Source organism: Simochromis diagramma, unplaced genomic scaffold (assembly GCF_900408965.1).
Source record: "Simochromis diagramma unplaced genomic scaffold, fSimDia1.1 OVJJ01000421.1, whole genome shotgun sequence".
NCBI lineage: Eukaryota > Metazoa > Chordata > Actinopteri > Cichliformes > Cichlidae > Simochromis > Simochromis diagramma.
The window spans coordinates 177,580-183,507 of record NW_024387250.1 but is presented as its reverse complement, the minus strand read 5'-3'; the positions used below and the strand labels follow the sequence as shown (position 1 = coordinate 183,507).

The window sequence follows — 5,928 nt, the reverse complement described above, 5'->3', positions numbered from 1 at the left end:
CTACAATAGGATTGCACAAAAGAAGAAGAAGAAAAGAATGAGGAGGGGCTCTAACTGATAATGAACATAACTACAGGCTTGGAGGTCCTAAAAGTCAGGTATAAAAGAAGAATGGTTTGGGGGTTAAGAACACATTTTGGGTAATTATAAAATGTGATTTATGACCCTGTTACACTAGATTGTAGGCACAAGACTTGAATAATAAGCTAAGTCACTAGAAAGTAATATATAAACAATGCTGACAACCTAAATATCCAAAAGAAATGGTGACAAAAACCCAAACATTAATTATTCAAAAAAAGGTGTGAGCCCAAAAATCTCAAAACAAGAGGCAGGTACAGTGATATTTATTAACAGCATGTAGAAGTGTTACTTGTGATGCGTGGAAATCCCACAGTGGAAATATTATTATTATCATTTCTAAGAGTATAACAATTTTAATTGGAATGAAAAGAAAAGCAGAAGATCGATACTAAAACATGCAGTATCGCACACCACTACCCACAATGCATTGCGGCCTGCCGTCAATCCCGAAGCGCGCTAATTTTGAAATAACACACCACGTGATTACGTTGTGCAGCTGAGTCACGTGACGCACAGCAACAAATCGCTGCAGAGCTGGGTAAAGGGGGCGGAGCAAAGTGTGTGCGCTGGAGAGGACTCGAGCAGAGAGAGCTGCTTTTTCGTGAAACGGGAGTAAAGTAGTAAACCTACAGGATCATATACAACTACCTACTTTTCAATCGATATCTGCATCGATCTACCCACCGCTGTCTCTTGGATTGTAGCTGAGATCAGCGCGAACCACGTGTGTCTCAGCTTCCTGATCTGTTAACTGTGTTTGGAAAGGCTTCTAGCTTAATCACAGAGTTCTCTTGTTTGTGGGCTCATCTAAAGGTAAGAACGGAGCTAACTTTGATGTGGTTTTAGTTTATGTTTTTCTCTGGTGAGAATAATAGATTGCTTACTTTATATTGAAGTTAGGGAGACTGTAGAGCTTGTGATTGCTTGCAATATTATAATATGGCGGTTGCTAGGAGGTAAGAATACATATAACAAAATAATCTTGGAATATGAACAAAAGGATGGAGTGCAGGGGAGGAGAACAACCAACCCCCAGGACATGAAGCCACGGGTACAAGCCTGGGGGAGGGCAATCAGCCTTTAGTGGACAATTATGTTATGAAAAATGACGTATTAACTACTACAAAACACTGACCTTTGTGGAAATGCTTGGAGCAGACTAACAAGTGAGCTGGAGTGTTCTGCGACGTTATATTTGTCTTCGGATGGTGTGAAATGTGAAAGCCTGCATGCCATAGTTTGCCCTAGTGACAAGCCTGCATGCTTGCCACTAGGGCTGGGCCATATTATACCGTTCACGGTAATACCGGTACAATGTTAGGCAACGATAAGAAAATGGACTATTGCGATAGAATATGGGTAAAACACGCATGCGCAGTGCCTTTGTTTTCATACGCACATGGCCGAAAAAGCATGGCGGCAACAGAGAATGAGAAGGGAGAAAGCGGATCGTTGAGTGAAACGGATGAACCAGAATTAGTTTGTAAAAATGGTTCCACTTCAGTAATGTGGAGCTGGTTTGGTGTTTGTCCGTCAGATACACAACAAAGCACATTGTTTTTTTGTAGAAAAAGCAAGCGGGCCCTCGTTATTGCCATATTTGTTGGACTAAGGCGCTCGTAAATCTGGGAGTAATCTGGGTCCTAAACTCCGTCGCTTCAGGTCCCAAAGTCAAACGAACACTGCAGCATCACTGAGTTAAAAGCTTCTAAATTCTTTCTTAAATCTCTGAAGGATGTGGCCCTGCCACTACCCGATCTGTACCAGAAACCAGATACAATGCCGGACACTGTTTCTTCTTCTTCTTCGATGTTTATCAGTGGCTTGTACATGCATGTACATGCAGTGCTGCCGTCTTCCGTTTCAGTCAGTTATTACGCTCTTTAATCCTACTACGTATTTCTGCTTCTTTCGGGCTTTTACAAAGCTTAAAAAAAAAGAAAAATATATATATATTAGGGGTGCAACAATACACAAAATTCACAATTCAGTTCGATATTTTTTCAATAGAAAAAAATGTTCATGCCTTTGTAATTTGTCATTTATTAAAATTATAAATATATATTTTAACAAGTACAGTTTTTAAATTTAATGTTGCTGAAACAACCAAGTAATAAAAAATAAATCTATCTGATTGAGGAATCACTCATCTTTGGAAATGAGAGACATTTCTCTGTAATAAACTCTTTCCTAAATAAAAGCTATACTATACGCTTCTTCTGGGCTATATTCTCAGCAGCATATTAAACACATCAGGTCCCAATAAGGAGAATCGTGTGCTAATGACTCTGGTAAAGTTTGTAGCATGTGTGCTTGTTGTTTTTGTCTGCTTCCACTTGTCTTTGCACTAGGATGATGTCGGCGTAAATGTGCAGTCCTATTCATTGTGTTCCCACTAGTGCTGTCAGCGTTAATCTGAAATGACGTTAACGCCACAACACGGCAAATTTCCGTTAACGAGCTACCGCGGGGCTAACTGCGCTAACACAATAGTTCCCACCCATGTAATTGAGCATTGCGTGGCACATCCAACATACTGTTTTACTTTTGTCCATGACGCGCTTACCTTAAGGGTCATACTTCACATGAAGACCAAAATAGTTCCAAAGGCCAGATCTGAATGAGGGTGGGGGAGGTTCAATTTGCCATGTTGCAACGAGCTTAGCTACTGTCTTGTTAGCTTGTGCTGCGCTCAGTGGATCTGCGCTCGACAGTGGAGCCTAGGCGGAGTAGTCGAATGCAGATCCACTGAGCTCTCAACACAGACAGCATCATCAGAAGAAAAGTTGATAAAATAAATTAAAATTTTGTATTGTTTGATACATATGCGTACCGAACCGAAAGCACTGTATCAAACGGTTCAATATCGATATCGATCGATACTTTTTTTTTTTACAACAGGAGTAACAGGAGCAGAAGAGTCTGTTGGAGCAGCAGAGGAACAATTTCAGCCATTTGGACTCAGCTCAGCCACTACAGAGGAAAAAATGTCTTCAACACAAAAGGTGAGAAAAACATCACAGACAACACAACACTTATTGAAACTGTGTGTTCAGCTGGTTGGTTTTTAAAAACCCGTTAACAGCAGCTTTATCTTTTCTATCCTGGGCTCATCCATATATACAGAATCTACATTCAAAATCAGAAACCACAGAAGTCACAAGAAAATACAAAGATCATATTTTATCTACACACATTGAAACAACAATATCATCAGTTGAACTCAAAAAAATTTTGTGAAATAAAAGATTTTCTCCGCTGATCAATATTTCCTAATGTCATTTTAATTATACAGTGGGGCAAAAAAAGTATTTAGTCAGCCACCGATTGTGCAAGTTCCCCCACTTAAAATGATGACAGAGGTCAGTAATTTGCACCAGAGGTACACTTCAACTGTGAGAGACAGAATGTGAAAAAAAAAATCCATGAATTCACATGGTAGGATTTGTAAAGAATTTATTCGTAAATCAGGGTGGAAAATAAGTATTTGGTCACCTCAAACAAGGAAAATCTCTGGCACTCACAGACCTGTAACGTCTTCTGTAAGAAGCTTTTCTGTCCCCCACTCGTTACCTGTATGAATGGCACCTGTTTGAACTCATCATCTGTATAAAAGACACCTGTCCACAGCCTCAAACAGTCAGACTCCAAACTCCACCATGGCCAAGACCAAAGAGCTTTCGAAGGACACCAGGAAAAGTATTGTAGACCTGCACCAGACTGGGAAGAGTGAATCTACAATAGGCAAGCAGCTTGGTGTGAAAAAATCAACTGTGGGAGCAATCATCAGAAAATGAAAAACATACAAGACCACTGATAATCTCCCTCGATCTGGGGCTCCACGCAAGATCTCATCCCGTGGGGTCAAAATGATCATGAGAACGGTGAGCAAAGATCCCAGAACCACACGGGGGGACCTGGTGAATGACCTGCAGAGAGCTGGGACCAAAGTAACAAAGGTCACCATCAGTAACACACTACAACGGCAGGGAATCAAATCCCGCAGTGCCAGACGTGTTCCGCTGCTGAAGCCAGTGCATGTCCAGGCCCGTCTGAAGTTTGCCAGAGAGCACATGGATGATACAGCAGAGGATTGGGAGAATGTCATGTGGTCAGATGAAACCAAAGTAGAACTTTTTGGTATAAACTCAACTCGTCGTGTTTGGAGGAAGAAGAATACTGAGTTGCATCCCAAGAACACCATACCTACTGTGAAGCATGGGGGTGGAAACATCATGCTATGGGGCTGTTTTTCTGCCAAGGGGACAGGACGACTGATCCGTGTTAAGGACAGAATGAATGGGGCCATGTATCGTGAGATTTTGAGCCAAAACCTCCTTCCATCAGTGAGAACTTTGAAGATGAAACGAGGCTGGGTCTTCCAACATGACAATGATCCAAAACACACCGCCCGGGCAACAAAGGAGTGGCTCCGTAAGAAGCATTTGAAAGTCCTGGAGTGGCCTAGCCAGTCTCCAGACCTCAACCCCATAGAAAATCTGTGGCGGGAGTTGAAAGTCCGTGTTGCTCGGCGACAGCCCCAAAACATCACTGCTCTCGAGAAGATCTGCATGGAGGAATGGGCCAAAATACCAGCTACTGTGTGTGCAAACCTGGTAAAGACCCTATAGTAAACGTTTGACCTCTGTTATTGCCAACAAAGGTTAATGTTACAAAGTATTGAGTTGTATTTTTGTTATTGACCAAATACTTATTTTCCACCCTGATTTACGAATAAATTCTTTACAAATCCTACCATGTGGATTCATGGATTTTTTTTCTTCACATTCTGTCTGTCACAGTTGAAGTGTACCTCTGGTGCAAATTACTGACCTCTGTCATCATTTTAGGTGGGGGAACTTGCACAATCGGTGGCTGACTAAATACTTTTTTGCCCCACTGTACCTCTCTTTGTGTCACATCATTGTAATGTGATACTATCACCAGAAGGTGGTGGTAACACACCAGCAATGTGTTTGTTGACATGTTTCATTCCACTGACGGAGGGAGTTTCAGTTTGTTCCACGACTGCATTTCACTCACTGCCTCTGTCACTGCAGGACCAACATGGAGCAAGAAGTCAGCACTCTCAGGAGGCTGACAAACCTCACAGAAGAAAGGGAGAGAAAACGTACAGCTGTGACTTGTGTGGAAAGTCTTTTACCCTGGCTGGAAGCTTAAAAGAAACACCAACTCATCCACAGTGGAGTTAAAGCGTATAGCTGTGAGTTGTGTGGAAAGTCTTTTACCCTGGCTGGAGCCTTAAAAGACACACCAACTCATCCACAGTGGAGTTAAAGCAGTACAGCTGTGAGTTGTGTGGGAAAGTACTTTTCCCCTGGCTGGGAGGCTTAAAAAAACACCAACTCACCCACAGTGGATTTAAAGCGTATAGCTGTGAATTGTGTGAAAGTCTTTTACCCGGGCAGGAAGACTTAAAAAGACACCAACTCATCCACAGTGGGAGTTAAAGCGATACAGCTGTGAGTTGTGTGTGAAAGTCCTTTTACCCTGGCTGGGAGGCTTAAAAAAACACCAACTCATCCACAGTGGAGTTTAAAGGCGTACAAGCTGTGAATTGTGTGGAAAGTCTTTTACCCCGGGCAGGGAGGCTTAAAAAAACACCAACCTCATCCACAGTGATAGTGTTTAAGCACACTACTGTTGGCTTGTGTGGTAAAGCTTTTGCTCATAGTCGAATTACAGAAGCATCTAGGTTACCCACTCTGGAATTAAGGTGTAAAGCCTGCGAATTTTTTGTGGAAAAGGTTCCGTGCAAACAGTACGAAATAATTCACCTACGGATTATACACTGGAAATTATGTTTCCATGATGTGAATCAGT

At 42.0% G+C, this 5,928-nt stretch overlaps 1 long non-coding RNA gene across 1 annotated transcript; it reads left to right on the top strand.

Annotated features, from left to right (window-relative positions):
• Window positions 1-523: 523 nt before the first annotated feature.
• On the top strand, window positions 524-5,714 carry LOC120714705. Its single transcript, XR_005691482.1, has 4 exons — window positions 524-897; window positions 2,986-3,089; window positions 5,145-5,324; window positions 5,586-5,714. It is a non-coding gene; the product is annotated as an uncharacterized LOC120714705 (long non-coding RNA).
• The last annotated feature ends 214 nt before the right edge of the window (window positions 5,715-5,928 follow it).